This window comes from Mustela nigripes, chromosome 12 (genome assembly GCF_022355385.1).
Source record: "Mustela nigripes isolate SB6536 chromosome 12, MUSNIG.SB6536, whole genome shotgun sequence".
NCBI lineage: Eukaryota > Metazoa > Chordata > Mammalia > Carnivora > Mustelidae > Mustela > Mustela nigripes.
This window is the reverse complement of record NC_081568.1, coordinates 58,432,913-58,450,646: the sequence shown is the minus strand read 5'-3', so window position 1 is coordinate 58,450,646 and position 17,734 is coordinate 58,432,913. Positions and strand designations below refer to the sequence as shown.

At 45.0% G+C, this 17,734-nt stretch overlaps 1 protein-coding gene across 2 annotated transcripts in view; it reads left to right on the top strand.

Moving 5' to 3' along the window:
* The window catches only part of SLIT3 (slit guidance ligand 3), a 589,038-nt gene that overhangs the window by 2,109 nt on the left and 569,195 nt on the right, over positions 1 to 17,734 (top strand). The gene's annotated exons all lie outside the window — the stretch shown is intronic.

Below are 17,734 nucleotides of genomic sequence, written 5' to 3'. Positions count from 1 at the left end.
TGGTATTTCTGGGTATCTCCCCGTCTACTAGCCGTCTTTGGAACAAGGGTCAGTTGGGGCCAAGATCTGTAAATAGATGCTCCTGGGAGGTTTCTGGCTGGGTTTGGGTCTTAGGGTAGCCTGCTCTTGCTACTGCTTTGGGTGGACCCCGCCAACATTCAGCTTGCTGAGACATTGGCTCTCCTGTTTGGAATCGTGAGACTACCTCTCCTCCATCCTCAAAATCATGGTACCTGTTTGGGAAACCGCGGGTGGGGGTGGGCATGAGCCCTTCTCCTGCTGGCAGGTAGGGAAGTCCTCAAAAGCTATAGACACAGCACTGCAGTCAGTATGCCACCGACCTCTTTCCCCGGGAGACCCAGGCAGCTTGGAGCGCCCCATCTGCTCTACCACTGGAGACACTGGGTAGAGACCGAGTCCTGGGGATTCCCATGTCCCCCTGCTGCAGTCACTGTCGTTCGCAGGCACTGGCAGAGTGGGAAGTGCTTTGGAATATCTGAGTCTCAACTACCTTGGTTCCGGGCACTGGTGCCTCTTGGGCTGGGGTGTGTGGAGTGACATGGTTGCCAAGGCTGGCTCCTCATTTTGGTCTTCCTACCCTGGGAGAGGGGACAGCCTTTAGAAGAAAGCTTGGTCAGGAGGGCTGCCTGGGGGAGGACCAGCCCAACCGCAGTCCTTCACCACCTCTCATCCTCCGTCAATCAACGCAGATGGAACGTTTGAGTTCTGCAAACTCTTGGGGGGATGTTTGGCATTTCTAAGCTATGGGAAGGATTTTTTTAAGGGAGGAATTTCTCATTCATTCCTTTCTTCATTCATTCAACAAACATTACTTGAACCTCTAGGCATTCCAGTAACTGTATATAAAATCATTGCATATACAGAAGAAAACCAGCAATTCAGCTTAAAGAATGTAAGCAGAGGACAGAAGAAGGAAACTTCCTTTAGTCAGGCTTTGAAACTCCCCAGCACTCGTTTTCTTCACGGGGCATATGGTCTGTCAGCATTGGCATCACATGCTCAGGACTTTCCTCAAATCCAGTTTTCTGATCTCTAATGTTTATATTGTGTTTTACAACAAAGGAGAAGCATTTTCTCCCTTTTTCCATTCCTGCTACTTGGCCTCCCAGAGAGACTTCTCTGGAGGAGTGTGTGTGTGTGTGTGTGTGCACATACATGTGCAAATGTGTGTCATTGTCTCTCTGGGGGTTTTCACTTCTGAGGCCTTATGTGCTCATGCTACCCCTTAAGGAAAATCTGTATGGGGATAATGTGGTCACCATTTGGACTTTGCTTCAGGCCTGGAATGGGGCTTGTTTCATTGTTCATGATTAAGCTGGTATCAGAGTCGGGGGTCTGTGTTCCAGCTTCTTCTCCATAATGTCAGCACATTACACAGAAAGAGAAACTCTCTATCGTTTATAAACTACTGACATTTTTTCCCCCTCAGTGAGGAGGTGACACCCACAAGAAAACTAAATAAACGCAGGGGAGAATTCAGTGTAATTTATTATCCATGCAGCAAAGATAGCGGACAAGAGGAGAGGAAGTGAATGGTGGTGCTTGAAACAAAACATTTACCATGGAGCACAGAGTAAACAGATGTCGCAGTTACCCTTCTGAGTACAAAAGGAGCCCACAGATGTAATTCTTCTCCAACCACAATCTCGGCTTGGAAAAAGAGGAGACAGATGAAAACGAACTCTCACAAGGGGCCCCTTCTCCCCATGCTGCCTCAAGGCAGGCAGAGGCCTACTTCTCACCCGCAGCGAGGTGGTGGCCTAAACACGGAATGGGGCAAGAGTGGACATCTTTGGTTTTTCACTTGGCTCTGGAACATGCTGGAGACTGCTGTATTTAAATAAACATTTCCTGTTTGCGAACGAAAACGGGCGAAAGGCTGAAACGTGAGAATGTGGTAACTTAATTTTCTCCATCACTCCAGATGATGGCAAGCTTCGCCGGTGGTTGGGTCCAATAAAAACCGACACCATGTCACAGGCTTTCCCTCACTTGACCACAGAGGTCTCCAGGTCAAGTGGGAGACATTCCAAGATGCTCCACAGCCAAGCCCTGCATCCTGGTACTTCTAGCCTTGGAGGCAGCCCAGCAGACGAGGGGCAGTTTGGTGAATCACAGGCCCTCTCTGAGCCACCCGTAGTGATGTGGCCTTTCAGAGAAGCACAGTGCTCTCCTGGTGAACCCATGGGCTGGACGGGGGCAGTTAAGCGCACTTGCCTCCAGTGTGCTGTGCTACTGGACGGATTGCTTTGCCTTTCTGGGCCTCCTTTTCCTGAAAGCAGAAGTCTAGTGTAGTCCTAATAGCTTTCCCTGTACGTCCTCTTCCCCAGTGCCTGACAAATGGTAGGTTTTCAACCGGTATGTGTTGATTAAATAAGTAAGTCTCAAAAACACAAGTTTTTCTTTAGTTCTTACAAGTAAAAGATGGGTGATTATGGTTTTGCGTTTTTTATGTATGGCCAAGGGCAACTTACTAGTAACCTATTACATGAGTTATTAAGGGTTTCTAAAATTTGGCTTTCATGAACTAAAATTATTGCCTTACTAGAGTTACCAAGGACTCCTAATGAGGGATGCACTCTGGAGTCTGGTTGCCAGGCGTTGCTTAGCAACCTTGCAAAACTCCTACTGTGCACATGCCCATGAAAAGAGCTGGTAGTCCCGAACACTTAAACTGTAGGCCTTTCTAATCAGAACCTCATCAGCATCATCCTGAGCTCTCTGTGGTTTTTGATTGCTGCTCTTCTTGTATTAATTGATGTATTTGTAGGATCATTATTAAGTTTTGCTTTTGCACATCATCTGGGTCTCGTATATTTCTGCATTTTTTGCATTTTGATTGTTATTTTGTTTCTCTCTGTTTCTGTTTGTTGTCTCTGAGTTCTTCCTCCCCTGCAAAGTGAGAATGGTAGATCTGAGAGCCATGGGATCTTTTGCAAGGACTAAGTCCTGTGACAAGGTTTCAGAACCCCATGCCTCCCAGTTCAGGCTGTGGGCTCTGCAGACAGGCAGCTCTGGTTTGAATTCTGTCTGTCAGGGCTTTGCTGTTGCACCATGGGCGAATGACTCCGCTCCTCTGGGCTGTAGTCTGTTGAATCCCTTTGTACTGCATTTCTGCAGCTGTAATACTGGGACGAGGATCATACTGGCCCAGTGAGCATGCTGTGAGTGTGGCCCCGGATGAGCCATGTCAGGCACTCAGTACAGTGCCCAGTTCTCCAGCTATTGCTCTCTACCAGTAAAGTGTGCGTCATAAATGCTCCTCTAGGAGACAGTCAGAGAAAATAATGAACAGGTAGCGCTTAACACAGTACCTGGCGCTTAGGCCTCCACCAGCTATCCGTAGTGGTGACCATGGCCGTTTCTTCTGTTGCTTCATCTCGGGCCCCATCCAGCTGGAAAGTTGGAGATGCCCACTGTTTCAGTGTGCGCCACTGAGGCAAGCTCCTCGCCTGCACGTACGCTGTGCCCGGCGTAACTCGTGCCTGGTCCCCTCCCTCTCCTCTCCAGCTAAGCCCAGGTTGGCCTCGGTTCCATAAAAAGGGGATTACGGTTGAAGTGGTTTATATCTTTTCCATGGGCGTGCTGCTTTGTGGTATATTTAAATAAGGAATGTATTTTATTTATTTATTTTTGGGGGTTGCATTTTCATGGGGGAATTTTTGGCCCTGACTTTTTTTTTTTTTTTTTTTTAAAGCTCATTCTTTCTGTCTTTCCCTAAATACCTTTTACTGACTTCCCATGTCTGCTTCTGTTACTGCTTTTACTTGAAACAGCTGTATTTACTAGTACGCTCCACCCTCATTACGTAAGGTGGTCTTAACCCTTTTCAGAACGGCTGAGAAGGAAAAAGTGAGGCACCAAGGCTTTTCCAGGACGCTTTTCTGGACCATTACTAATCCCAGATAGGATAGATGCAGAGGGTATCCTGCTTGGGTGCGTGGTGTTGAGTTTCCAAGGCATTCTCCAGCCTTGCCCAGGTGGGAAGCGCTCATAGTGGGAATCTTCTGCTTCTCGGTTCTGAAGACCAGCATTGTGTTTTGTAAGTACTGCTAGGGCTGGTCTGCCAAAAGGTATCCTTTCCTTCCCACTCACTGTGGTCTTTGTAGCTCTGTGGCCAGCACTGTATTTGATACAGCATTCCCTGGAAAACATTCATCAGGATTGTGTTGTTAAAAGCCCTCAATAGTGAGTGGATGGGGAGGTGGGAAAACCAACAACCTTTGGGTAAAGGCCTAGACTTCAGAGGCAGACAGGGCCCACTCCTGGTTTCTCCGCTTACCAGTTGGGTGACCTCAGTTTTCTCATTTGTAAGGTGGGGATGATAAAACTACCCCCTTCGTAGGATGCTGTGAGTACTGAATTTACTCACACGGACTGCCCGGATCACAGTGCATCCTCCCGAAGTACTCCTAGTGTGGTTTTCATAGTGGTTCTTACTGACTGTAGCCCTCCTTCCGGGACAAGCCCAAGTCACAGCCTGATGGGAACAACATAGACTGTCAGGGTTGAAAGGGCTCCTCTGGTTCATGTTCCAACCACGTGCAGACTGATCTTCCACCGACATAATTTTGGAGAGAGCAGCCATTCTCCTTTGCTGGATTACAGCTAGTGGGGAGGAACTCAGTTTTCCCTAAAGCAATTTATTCCATTTTAGAAAACAGTTTTAACAAGAAAATTTTCTTTGCCTGGGGGTTGAACTTATCTCCCCCTGACTGTTGTTACACAGAGCAAATATAATCCTTCTTCCAAATGGTAGGATTTCAAAAATGTTACTGCTGTCGTGCTTCTCACTACCCACTTATCTTAGTCTTCTTCTTTCTTCCATAAATTTTTATAATTGCCTCAACTATTCTGTGTGTGTTAGGCTCTGAGACAGGCCCTCTTCCCGTTCCTAGCTATCGTCCTCCAAATAGTTTCCAGCCTTCTTTGCTGGTCTTAAGAGTTAGAATGAGTCCTTCCACTCCCTTGCTATCTAAACTTCTATCAACATCCCAAAGGGACATTTTCACTTCAGAGAGCCACACCCCTGGCTTGGCTCTTTCCCACCAGGCTGTTCATCGCATCCCTGGTGTCACCCAGCCCTCCCTGCTGTTGGTCCTATTTTCTCCATCCCAGATTTGCACAGTTGACTTTTTGGAGTCTAAGTGCAACACTCTGCATTATCGTAATTAAATTTTGGCAAATAGTTTAATTTCATCAGCTCTTCAGCGACATTTTCTGTTTGGATTCGCTCATCTAGCGTGTTACTACTCCTCCCCCTTCTCCCTCTGCAGGGTTCCTGAGCTCGCCCTGTGGATCTTGATCCAGGTTGTCAATGGAACCAGCAGAGTCCTCTCTGCTTGTTTAAAGTCTTTCTATGGCAGGGGTTTGGATTACATGAATATATTGTCCTGTTCTTACTGGCTGGGATGCATAGAACTGTTGCGGTCTTCTTGGCCAGTAGCATCTTCTTCCCCTGGGGTTCTGTTGTTCATATTTTCTCTGGAATGATTTCCTATTAATGCTTAATTCCTCTGTTTGTCAAATACTTTCTAAAGTCTTGGTTACTCTTGGCCCTTTCCGTTGTGATTTGAGTTTCATCCTTGTCCTATTGGGCTGGTACCAGAAGCCCCACCAGCATGGGATGGGCCTTGATAGGACATGTGTGTGTGTGCGTGTGTGCAGACACGCCCATGTGTGTGTTCTCTCCTGTAAAGTACTGTAATGTGTGAAGTTAGCTCTTCTGTCAGCAGCAGAGCACCATGGAGAAGCCTCACTCTTGTGAAGTGATTTCCTTTAACATCTTGGGCGCCCACTGGCACAGAGCACATTTGCTTGAGCAGTGCTGGGCATGGACGTGATGGGGAATGAGGCATAGAGTTGCACAGGCTCTCTCCAAATTTTGAACCAATGATAACGATAATGACAACAACAGTCACTGCCACCGCAACAGCTGCGGGTGGTTAACCCCCTCATTGTGCCTGGCACTACTCTCACACTTTCTTTACATACTTTCTCTCATTTAATTTAACAATCATGCAAGGCAGAAACCCATCCTGTCTTCATTTGATGGATAAGGAAACTAAGAGAGGTGAAGTAATTTTCCCAGGTTTGATCAGTAGAGTCACAGCTCATTCAGGCAGACTGGTCTCAGGTCTGAGCTCCCCCCTGCTGATATGCCATCATTCCTCAACAAGCCTTCTAAGTCAGCCTCCTTGCTTGTTTTCCAAACCCAATTTTCAAATAAGAAGGAGGAAAGAAGGAAAAAAAAAAAAAAGAATCCCGGTCGAAACAGTGAGCACCTGTTTGATGTGAGGCATCCCAAAAGGAATGCTGGGGCTGCGTTCTGGATAGTTGGTGGTAGAGCCGTCATGTCCAGTCTGGAGAAGCAGGCGGCATTCAGATTGGAGCTTGAAGGATGAATAGCGTTCCCATTGGGAGTGATGGAAATGTGGTATAGATTTGCGGGAGTTCATGGTTACATTGAACAAAAGAGAGCCTGAGCCCAATTTAGAATGAATAGAAACTGTTCTTGAAGAAGTGTCATCTAACAAGGGTGTTTAGAGAAGAATCCATTAGGTCAAGTCTGAGGAAAAGTATCACCATGGTTAGATGGCTAATATTTTTATTTTGGATTTGAGGGGATAAACCCCCTAAGAAGAATTCTGAGGAGGCTTCTTGACCAGTATTTTCCCCAAAAGTATTTGCTTAAATTTTTGCTGGGATTGCCTTCCCTCCCAGTTAGATGTACCACTGGGCTTCTCTCCGCCTTGATCTCTGGGCTCCCCTACCCTGAAATCGGGTCCTGAATAAGACATGTAGAAGATGCATCACAGTTGGAGTAAATATGCCTCCACTTTCCACAGCCTTATACTGCTTGTGTGGGCTTCGACTCCTCTTGTCCAAAACGCCAGTCTGGCTTCTCGACCCCTGATTCATTCTGCACTTTGGCAGTAGTGTGGATTGTGGTTCCTGAAATTGAGCCAGCACATTTAGCCACCCACCTTGACTCCCTCTTGAGTTTTTCGGGCTCCCTAGTTCCTGTACTTCCTGTCTGCTACCTGGCATACTCACTACTTGCTCCCCTGCACTCTAGAATTAGTGTATGCCCTGACTCCGGCTGGTCTATAAGATGTGGAGCCCATGGTCCTCTTCTAATCTGAGATATGTGGGCTTAACCATGGACCTGTACATTATGCTTCCCTCCTTGAACTTGAGCTGCTCCAGGCCCCTGCCTTGACCCTTCCAGCTTGGCTTCTTGCCTTCTCACCCTGCCCTCCCTTTCAAGTAGCTCTCCATAACATCGACACTGAATTTGGACATTCACCACCTAAGCCTCAGGTCCTGGAATTGTATTTCAGGAGGTTCTTTGTGGCCTGGACCTTCACTGGAGACTGGAGACGCCCAGCTTGCGGTTGTGTCCCGGAAACACCTCAGACTTCCTTTTCATGGCCACCTGAAGGCATTTATGATGCCCAGGGTGAAGTGTAGAGATGCTCCAGGGCTGGGCGCTGTGCATGATCAGTTACTTACAGTGTGCAGTTACTTACAGTGTGCTGCCGAGTTTCCTACAACCTAAAGAGAGAATAGAGCAGATTTTTCCGCAATTGAAAAGCTCAGCAGTGATGATTTCATTGAAGAGATGTCCTGTTCAGAAATGTGGTACAGAAGTTTCTGGCCTGTCTAGCACTTTTCTGATATTCTTTCTTCTCTTCTCCATCTCTGCCCAGCTCTAGAGTGTACGTAGATAAGTGTTTAAATATGGGGTTTCTTTTTTTTCTTTTTTTTTTAAATTTAAATTCAATTAACCAACATAGTACATCATTAGTTTCAGATGTAGTGTTCAATAATTCATCAGTTGTGTATAACATCCAGTGTTCCTGGGTGTCAGGATTAAGGAGGGCATGTGATTATATGGGGTTTCTAACTGGTATTAATGAGAAACGAATAACCAGTACAATTTGATATAACCTTAACTGAGTAAAAAGACTGAGGCCAAATCCTGGTTTCTATCACCACCCCCACTTTCTCTTTTAACTGTGGGACCTTATACAAGTGTCTTTCTGAGTCTCAGTTTTCTCATCTGAAACCTTCAGAATGGTAGGACTAACCCTTCTCCTATGGGGCTGATGCAAGGTTTATATGAGATCAGATGTCTGCAGATGCCTCCTAAATTTAGAGCTCTGTGAATACCTTAATGAGTCCACCCACGATATCTGATTTTAAACACTAAATCCTGTATCTGAAAGACGATCAGCGTGCATTTTCAGAAGAGGAAACTCAATAATGAGTTCAAAGTCACCCATGCCTTCAGACTCTTGCTAGGTTTTCCTTTTCACTTCTTAAGGGGCATCTTTTACAAATGCAAATAAAGCACCTCACCAGCCAAGTCAGCAACCCAACCAGGGGAAGTTTAGAGGAATTTTTGCCTGAGTAATTGAGAAATGGCAGTTTCCAAGAAAGTAGAACCACAGAATGGGGCTGTATGAAGGATGAAGGTGTTTAAAGGAGCTATTGATTGAATGCCTACTATGTGCCAGGAACAACAATGAATAAAGCAAGTGAACTGTCCTCATAACTAGAATAGCTCAAAATGACATGGAATGCAGTCTGGGCTGTTGCTTCCCACCCAGTGACTGACAAGGCAAAGGCCACCATGCTTGGTTCAGAGAGGATGGAATGGTGGGGGGAAGATGCTAGAACAATAAAGGAGGTGACACCAAGCCCTCAGGAACCACTGATGAAAACTAGTCCCATTCATCCCTTTTAGTGGATACAAATATGCAGAAAAACTCACATGTCATAAAAAAAAAAAGTACAGTAGAATTAAAAAAACTCATGGGGAAAATATTAATCTGAGAACAATTGTATCCGAGAAAGCATTTAAGTATGCCTCTGCAGCTAGCTGGCAAACAGCACCAGTTCTGCATTTTATTAGAGCCCTAACTCTGTGTAGAACACTGACCTTATTTGAGAAGCATTTCATAAACACTGACACACAGTGCAGCAGCATTGGAGGCCACGAGGAGATCCAGGGCCTCCTCTGCGCCGCCAGCTTCCCCTCCTGGGTGTTTGTGGCTGTTGCTAGACCACTAGACACTATTCCCCTGTGGTGCTAATTCCCTTTCTTCTCTTTTAGGTTTAACAAACAGGTAGGGATTTTCCCAGGGGAAAATGAAACAGGGGGCTTTGGACTGGCATGTGCTCTTTGTGCAGGTTTGCCTGTGAGAGGGCTGGGCTATGTGCTAGACTAAGCTTAGAGGGGAAGGGGAAGCTGAGAACTTTGGTTTGGCCCAGTTTCTTGTTGGAGATGTCATCTTGTGCCTCGGACCTAGTGCTGTGTGTACGTAGAGGAGGCTGATTCTCAGGCGGCATTCACCTGGTCCTTTGATTGGAAGGCCTGCGACTTGTAATAGCCCTGAGAAATGTGTACACCACATCTCCTCCTACTAGAAGCTGGCGGTTTTCTTTCCATCTGCTGCCAGCTGAAAAATTCTGAATTTCTGCCGTGGAACTCGGCTCTGTCCCTCCCCCCTCTCGTTTCCTTCCCTAGCCAAGAGATTTTTAGGCTTTGGAGGTATCTCTAGGGATCATCTAGTCTATTCCTTCCCCATTGATCCAGCCTCCTGGACAGATAAGTGTCTTAGAGAAATCATAACAGGTGACCTCCTGAGAAGTTTGCCCCTTCTCATGTCAGCCTTGTTCATAGCGTTGGTCCAGAATAAAGATCTCTCACCCTTAGGAAGCCTCTGCCAATCTGGGAAGCTAGGGAGACAGAAGAGGGACCAAATCTAGTACCAAAAAACCCAAAGAACAAAACAACAACAACAACAACAACAAAAACAAAAAAACAAAAACAAGGAATAATGTGGAGCTGGAGGGGAGAGGCACAAAATGGGTGAGTTGGGACAGTAGCTTATACTCAAGGCCCTAAGCACCAAAGTAGCTTATTTAGAGTCTAGAAAGGGAAGACTTCAGATAGGAAAACTGTAAGGGAAGGAACGCTGGGAACCAGGTCTGGAGCAGGAATCCAGAATGGGAAGGCCAATTACTTCATGGGAGTTTTTAATGAGTCTGGTGCCCCCCCTTCTAATTACTTCATACCACAAGATGGTAACCAATCTGCTCTGTTTACTCTGTTTAGGCATACATTTTAATACTTTCTGAAATATTTCCCATAAGCTTCCTCCTGCCATGTGCCCTCCTTGTATGTTCTAGAAATTTTGCAAAGACCTAAATCTCCTCTGCGTTCTTTCCTGACTGGAGCTGCATGCTGATTCAAGCCATATTCAGCCAGGAAGCTCTCTTCCCGTCTTTAAAACAAGAAACATCTCCTTCTGAGAAGACTGTGCTACAGTTTTCTTTGTCTGTGTTGCTAACGAACAAAGAGGCCCCACTGCAAAACAGCATTTCACGAGCATAGCAGGGCCGATAGGACCTCTTGCCAAATGTGACTGTGTGTAGTTGTGCGGGGTGGGGGAAGCAGCTTTGTCAAGAGGAGAGCCGAGGGAGGCAGCTCTGGGGAATTTTTAGCAACTGCAGCATGGTGTAGTGGAAAGAATACTTGCATGGGAATTCGGAGAGACCTGGCTGCGTGTCCGACACACCGAGTGCCCTCAGACAAGTCACTTGACCTCGCTGGGCCTCAGTTTCCTCGTCTTTAGAGGGGAAGAAGGGAACAAGCTGGATGATCTCCAAGGATCCTTTCAGCCCTATATGTCCTCACTTCTGGGGGCTGGGATTTGAGGTTTAGACCTGAGCCAACATCCAGCCAACCCAAGGGACTTTCTAGAGGCAGTAGAATGGCCGGGACAACTGCTTCAGGGAGTGGCTGGTCCTTGATTAAGGCTCAAATAATGAGCTCAGCTCCACAGTTAGCCTTCTGAAATTAAGAAAGAAAAAGATGTTTCATTTCAAAAATAGCAGTTGGTGTCTCTTCAAACTGATTGGCTTTGGGTTTTGTAGACTTTGTGCACAGACATAATTTTCCTCCCTCTACAGCAGCGCAGTGTGGAGTTATCGATACCGGAGTTGGCGTGACCTGGGCTCGAATGCTATAGCTAACTAGGTAGTATTGGGCATGTTCTTTACAAGACCAGTGCTCTAACCCCTGAGCTATGGGGCCTGGCATGTTCTTTAATAGTAAGCTACTTCATCGGGTTGCTGGAAGTTTCAGATGAGTAACACATGTCGAGCTTAGAGGACAGTGCCTAACCTTAAATGACCACTCAAAAAGCCATTATCCTGATTACTTATTGCTGTTTAACAAACCACCACAAAACTTAAGGTTGTAAAGCAACAACCATGTCACTGGTTATTGCCCTATGCTGCTTTGAGTCAGGGTTGGGGACATAGCTCTAATGGGATGGCTTGTCTCTGCTTCTTAATGTCTGAGACATCAGTGTGGGAATGATTGGGGGAAGAGTTGAATGGCTGGGTGCTAGAATTATCTGCAGGCTGTTCATACCTGGCGAATAGACTGGGTTGACTTGAAGGCTGGCCTTGGCTGTGATCATTGACCAGAGGCCCTGAATGTGACTTCTCTATGTGGCCTGGGCTTCCTTACAGCATGGTGGCCTTCGAGTGCTCTAACTTCTCACCTGGAGGCTCAGAACTCCAAAAACAATGTGACAATAAACAGCAAAGAGTTTACATGACTTTCCAGGAACCAGGCAAAAATTGTCCCTTCTGTTGTATGTGATTGTTCCAAGCAGCACAAGTTAGCCCAGATTTCAAGGGTGAGGATCACTTCTCAAAGGAAGTCCCAAAGAATTTGTGGCCCTTGCCACCGTGTTTTACGGCCTCTATAGCCATATAATTCTCACTGTTGTTATCTATACTGTGTAACTGATATCTTAAGTAGGTAAAAGCTTCTTGAGGGCAGAAGCTATACATTTCTCTACAGGGGCTTAGTAAGACTAAGTCAACACATTTTTTTTTTAAATTTCTAATTTTATTTTATTTTATTTCTTGTCAGTGTTCCAGAATTCATTGTGTATGCACCACACCCGGTTTAAAATAGCAAATTGGCTTGAGTAGGCAGGAGGTTTAGTGGAAAGACCCTGAGCCAAAGAGAGTTAAAATCAGAAATCTGTGTTCAAAAATGAGAGCTTTGGCGAATTACTCGTCTTTCTACATTCAACTTTCTCCCCTCACCCCACCATGGAGACACTAATACCTATCTCAAGCATTGTTGGAAGAATGAGGGATAATATATGCAAAGTGGCCAACACATAGTTAATTGATGTTAGTGGACATTGTGAAGCGTTGTGGCACTGTGGCAAGGACACAGATACTCAAGGTGATAGACTGATTTCAAATCCTATCGCTTACTGTGGGACTGCAGAGAAATCCTTTCATCTCTATGGGTAAAATGGATATAATAGTATGTATGTTTTAGGTTTATTGTGAGGATGATTAATACATTATGTAAAGCTTCTAGCTCAGTTCCTGACACGTAGTAAGGACCTTAATACCTAGTACCTGCACATTGAACAGCCATAGTTTAAAATTGTTGTTCTTTTTTCAAATATTGACTTACCCATGAATTGACACACCAAACAATTATTTATTTAATACTAATAACTCATAATAGACTCATTTCTCAAGTCTGTGCATGCTAGGGGTCTGTGGATGCCCAGATCTGGGAAGATTATTCATGGATGGAGAACTGGTCCTTTGGCTCCTGGGTGCAGGCCAGCTGCTTGGGACAAGGTTCTTTTTGAACACAGGTGCAGTTGAGTTTTAATTGCCTTTGTTGATTCTTGACCCCAGAATGCCCCTGGCTTCCTTCAGGTATAGCCATTTTGCTCAGATATACATTTGTGTCCTTTCCTCTTTGGGTCTGTCTTCTCCTTCACTGCCATGTAACTACAGGCAACACGCAAACTGTGTGTGTCTGTTTTTGTTGTGTGTGATCTTTTAAAAAAGTGTTGTTTTCCTGGTTCAAATGTGTCGAACCGTACCAGTCTTGTCTGTGTGGAGCCAACCAGGACACCCAATTTAATTTTTCCAGGTGGTTCCAGGGACCTGAATCTCTTAGGAACTATTGACTAGGAGCTCCTCCCTTTCTTTCTGAAGATCTCCCCAAAGCCCCAACCTTAGCCCTTTTTTTAGAAAACAAGTCTAGATAATCTGATAAAATAAATTGTCCTTTGGAAAAATACACACACTCACAATATGCTGTGAATGATCTTGAGGCCATTTGTTTTCACCTCCCCAGGTGGTGTATTTCTTCTGAATCACTGTTTCATGGGCTTCTGGGTTTCTGCTAAGTTCTACTTGAGGATCATAGTATACCTGTGAGACTCAGGTCTTCCCGTTTTTCCATGTCTTGCACTTCCTTCATCGTGATAGACATGTGCTGTGTTTGGCGGCTGAGGATTCAGTCTTCCTTCCTAGCCAAGTAGCATCTTCTGTACCCACAGGGTACAGATGGGTTGGTGTGTCATCTGGGGCCTTGCCCTACCATGGTCAGAAGATGAGCTCATGCCCCAAAGTCAGGTCCATCAGGTGCTTCCTCTCTGAAAATGGAACCTTGACCAAAGGACAGAGAGATTGGCCATGATTTCTTGCCATTTCAGCTAAGCACTTGTGCAATGACCAGAGATTGCCTTTTTTTCTTCTCCCCAGCCCTGTCCTTAAGAATCTCTTTGAGTCTAGAAGTTCCTGATAGTCTTCTAGTGAATTCCCTTTTGCTCAGGTTCATAAATTTGCCACCAGATAACTCTGAGAAAGCCACAGACAATAAACTTCTGGGGTGGGAAGTGGCATAATGAAAAAGATTGTGACTGGCATTTGGAAAAAGGCAGACCCGGGTTTGAATCACAGTTTTACCAATTCACCAGCTGGGTACCCTTAGGCAAGTTCATTTTTCTCTTAGGATGTCAGCATCGTTGCAAAATAAGGATAATGAGTCCTGAAAACTTGATTCTCAAACTTGGCTGTGCCTTAAAATCACCTGGGGAGATTTTAAAATTACCAATGTCTGGGTCTGGTCCCCAGAGATTCTTCTGAATGATTTTGGGGTGCTTTCCTGGGTGTTGGGATTTTATAAAGCTCCCAGGTGTTTCTAATGTACCGCAGCACTTGAGAAAATTGACCTGAATAAAGTCTTCAAATTATAGAGAAGATTAAATGATACAAGTTACGTAAAACCCTTAGCATAATGGAGAGATTGATAAAAGTCATTATCCTTTCCTTTCCTTCTTAAGATGAACCAGAATCTCTTGCCTTTCTTTGCTTCTAGTATAGTTTTCTTTGTTTGGAGTAGTCAGAGCCATGCATGACAAGCACAGTGCAATACAGCCCTGCTTATTTATACCGTTTGAGGTGAAGGCCAATCATGGACATAGCCAGAATTGTAGAATATACAAAAATGTGATTACCATCACATCCGTGCAATAGCCAGGACGAGTTCAACAATGTTTTGTGAGAGCATTCTATGGAGTAACTGCTTTAATGAGAAATGAAATTGATTTATAATTACCATGGCAACAGCAAAATAGAATGATGTCTTCCTGAGGGATCTGGATCAGGAATCCGAGAGGTCTGCCAGATCTGTCCTGCAACTTGCTGAGTGACCTTGGCTCAGGCAGTTCATTTCTCAAGTCCTCAGTTTCCCCAGAGCCCATTTGCCAATGGGTACAGCTTCAACAGAAATTTTTAAGGAAATATGTTTATGTGACAGTTGTTAAGACACTGATGAAAAGATTCCTATAGGAAGCAGAGTGAAAGCAGGGCCTTGAGCCTCTTAGAGAAGATAATTATAGATCTCACTTCTCCCATCTGCCATCTCCCCTATTCCTCTACCCCACAGACTCCCCCATATCTTACTACACAGGGACCTATCCAAACCTCCGTCTTTATAAAGAGCTTTCTATAGAGAAGGTGTGAAGGGAAACTTCCATCTTAGCCTAGGGTTTCTCTACCTGAGTACTGGTGATATTTAGGGCTGGACATGTTCTGATTGTAGGGAGTTGTCCTCCTCACCTTTAGCTATCCAGCGGCATCCCTGACTCTGCCCTCAACTCCAGTCTTAGCCCCTCTCTACTCTGACGACCAAAAGCTGTCTCTAGACATTGCCAAATGCCCCTTGGGGGACAAAACCATTTCTGGTTGAGAACTACTCCTCTAGCCCAGTCACAGTAAAGTGGGTTTAAATTCACAAAGCACCATAAATGTTGTGAAGGTACAATGGTTAATCTCTCTAGTGCCCTCACAGATTTTCTCCAGTGCCGCTGAGCCAGAGAGCTATCAGGAATCCTTACATCCATTGTTACAGATGGGGGTTCTGAATTACAGAAAAGTTAATAATAATAATAATAATAACAACCACTGGCTACCATTTATTGAGTGTTTATTATGTGTTATGTGCATGGGTAAGTGCTTTCTTTATATATTACATTGTCCCAATTAATAGTTACATTGACAGAGTTCACAAATAGTGGCCAGTAGGCCAAGTCAAGCCTTCCGACGTGTTGTACTTGGCTCACAAGGTATTGGCTCATATAATTGGTCTTTTTAGTGTCAGTTTCTTGCCAACATTTTAAGATTGGGTGAATTCATATAAAAATCTACCACTAGCTTCTTTTTTTAAAAAATTGGTAAAATGTGGCAAATAGGAGGGTCAACTTGGCTCCGTGGCAGGAACTGGCTGGCTTTTAGATGAGGCATGTCCCCATTGCACCACAGTCCCCACCGTTCCTTGTTGTAACTCCAAGTATGTTAGATGCCATTTGGCGTCGTGTTAGTTGCGTCCTGCTTAGCCCAGCTTCCCTCCCTGGTATCTTCAGCCTGGTTTCTCTAGGTGGTTGTATTTGTGGCTTCCTTCCTTCCATCGACACTGTGTCATGTGTATTACTATTCCCATTTTAAAGTGGGAAAACTGAAGCTCAACGGGAGGAAAGCGCTCGTCCCAGTTCAAACAACACATCAGCTAGGGGAGAAGTCTGAGCCTCCTTCCTCGCCAGCATAGCCTCCAGCCCTCACAAAATAGCTGCTGGTAGAATCTCCCTGCATCCTAGGACCCTCCAGCCAGATCTTCTGCATCTTAGGGTTTCCTTGGAGAGCCAAATCGCACCGTCCTTTTGCTCACCAGGAGACCGTATGTCACCAGCATAGGAAGAGTGTCCTCCGAGTGTAGCTCCCAAGCTACGTTTCCCCTGTGTCTGTGCCACTCTTTGGTCTGTGTCCAAGGGCTGCTCTACACACTCCCACATAGCCGAAGGGCCAGCTGGTGTGTGTGCTTCTGCCTAAGATGAGGCGGCTTGCCTGTGGGGAGGCTGTGATTGCTTTAGGAAATTAAGTGGGAGTGATTAATTAGGAAATGTACTGAGGACTCTGGAAAGAAATAGCCGAAAAAGAAAAAAAAATTGGAACTCTAAATACAGAATTCTTCTGGCCACATGGCTAAGGATACTGTGTTCAGTGGAACCTAAGGCATTTGATCCTGTTATTTCTACTGCTTTGGTATACCTCCCCCCACACCTTGCACAAGGATGCTGGAAGGAACCACAGAATTAGCTGGTTCAACCTCTTTTTTTTTCACCAAATGGCAGTGAGAGCCTTGAGAGACCACCAGAGGAAGCTGGCAGCTTCTAAGGAACAGCTAGACTTGAGACTCAGAAAGACCCGAAGTATAATCCTGGGCAGATCTCTGAGTCTTGGGCTTCACACTGTGAAACCAAGGTAGCATTAACCATTGCCAAGGTTTGTTGCAAATAATTAGTGAACAAACGCGTGCGCAATGACTGCTTAAAGTAATACGTACCAGGCACTGTTCTAGCACATTGCTATGTTTTCTTACTTTTTTTACAGCAATTCTATGAGGTTGATACTATTACTAGCTCATTTTATAGAAGAACAAAGGCACTGAGAGGATACATTATTTACTCAATGTCCCATAGCTAGTAAGTGGCAGAGTCAAGTTTCCCATGTGGTCTGAGTCAAGAATCCACCTTGACCACCAAGAATTCTGCCTCATATACGTATTATATAATGTATAGGTGACACTGTATAGTCAACATAATAAGGCATTTATGTGTGATACAATTTATTGTATATAAAATAATATATAAGTAATTAATATATAATATGCTATATTAGGTGGAACCCTATGGAATTGCCATTCTTGTTAGTAGAAAAGTTGACAAGTAGTAATTTTGTAGAGTTCATCCTAAAAAATGATACATACTTCACAGAAATTTTTCGTTCTCTTACCTTCAGCAAATTCCTAACTTTGAACCTCAGTTTCCCCCTCCATAAAATGGGGCTGATATCTCAAATACATGGGGCTGCCATACGGAATCAGTCAGACCATGATTGGAAAGCACCTAGCACAGTGCTTGAAAAATAGGATCCGTTGTTTTTTTCCAGTCACAGCCATGGCTCCTCACACACCTGCAGGGTCCTGCTATGTAATAGCCCTTCTCTCACCCCCAGTGGTTTGGCTTTTGGCTTGAGGGTGTCCATGTCCAATAAAACTTTTAAGTTATAGGCAAAGTATTAGGCTCAGGGGCTATTTTTCATTCCATGGACTTTGATATTTTCAATATGCTTCAGTCTAATATAAAGCTTCCTGTCAGGCCAAGCTGAATGTGTTGCCTTCCATTCACTTAAGAATTACGGTGCTGCCAGCATGAAATACCACCCTGCCTAGCCTCATGGCTCATTCCTTCTGTATTTTCCCTTGGGGCCACATGGTAAAGCCCCCTGCTGTTCTCACTGAATT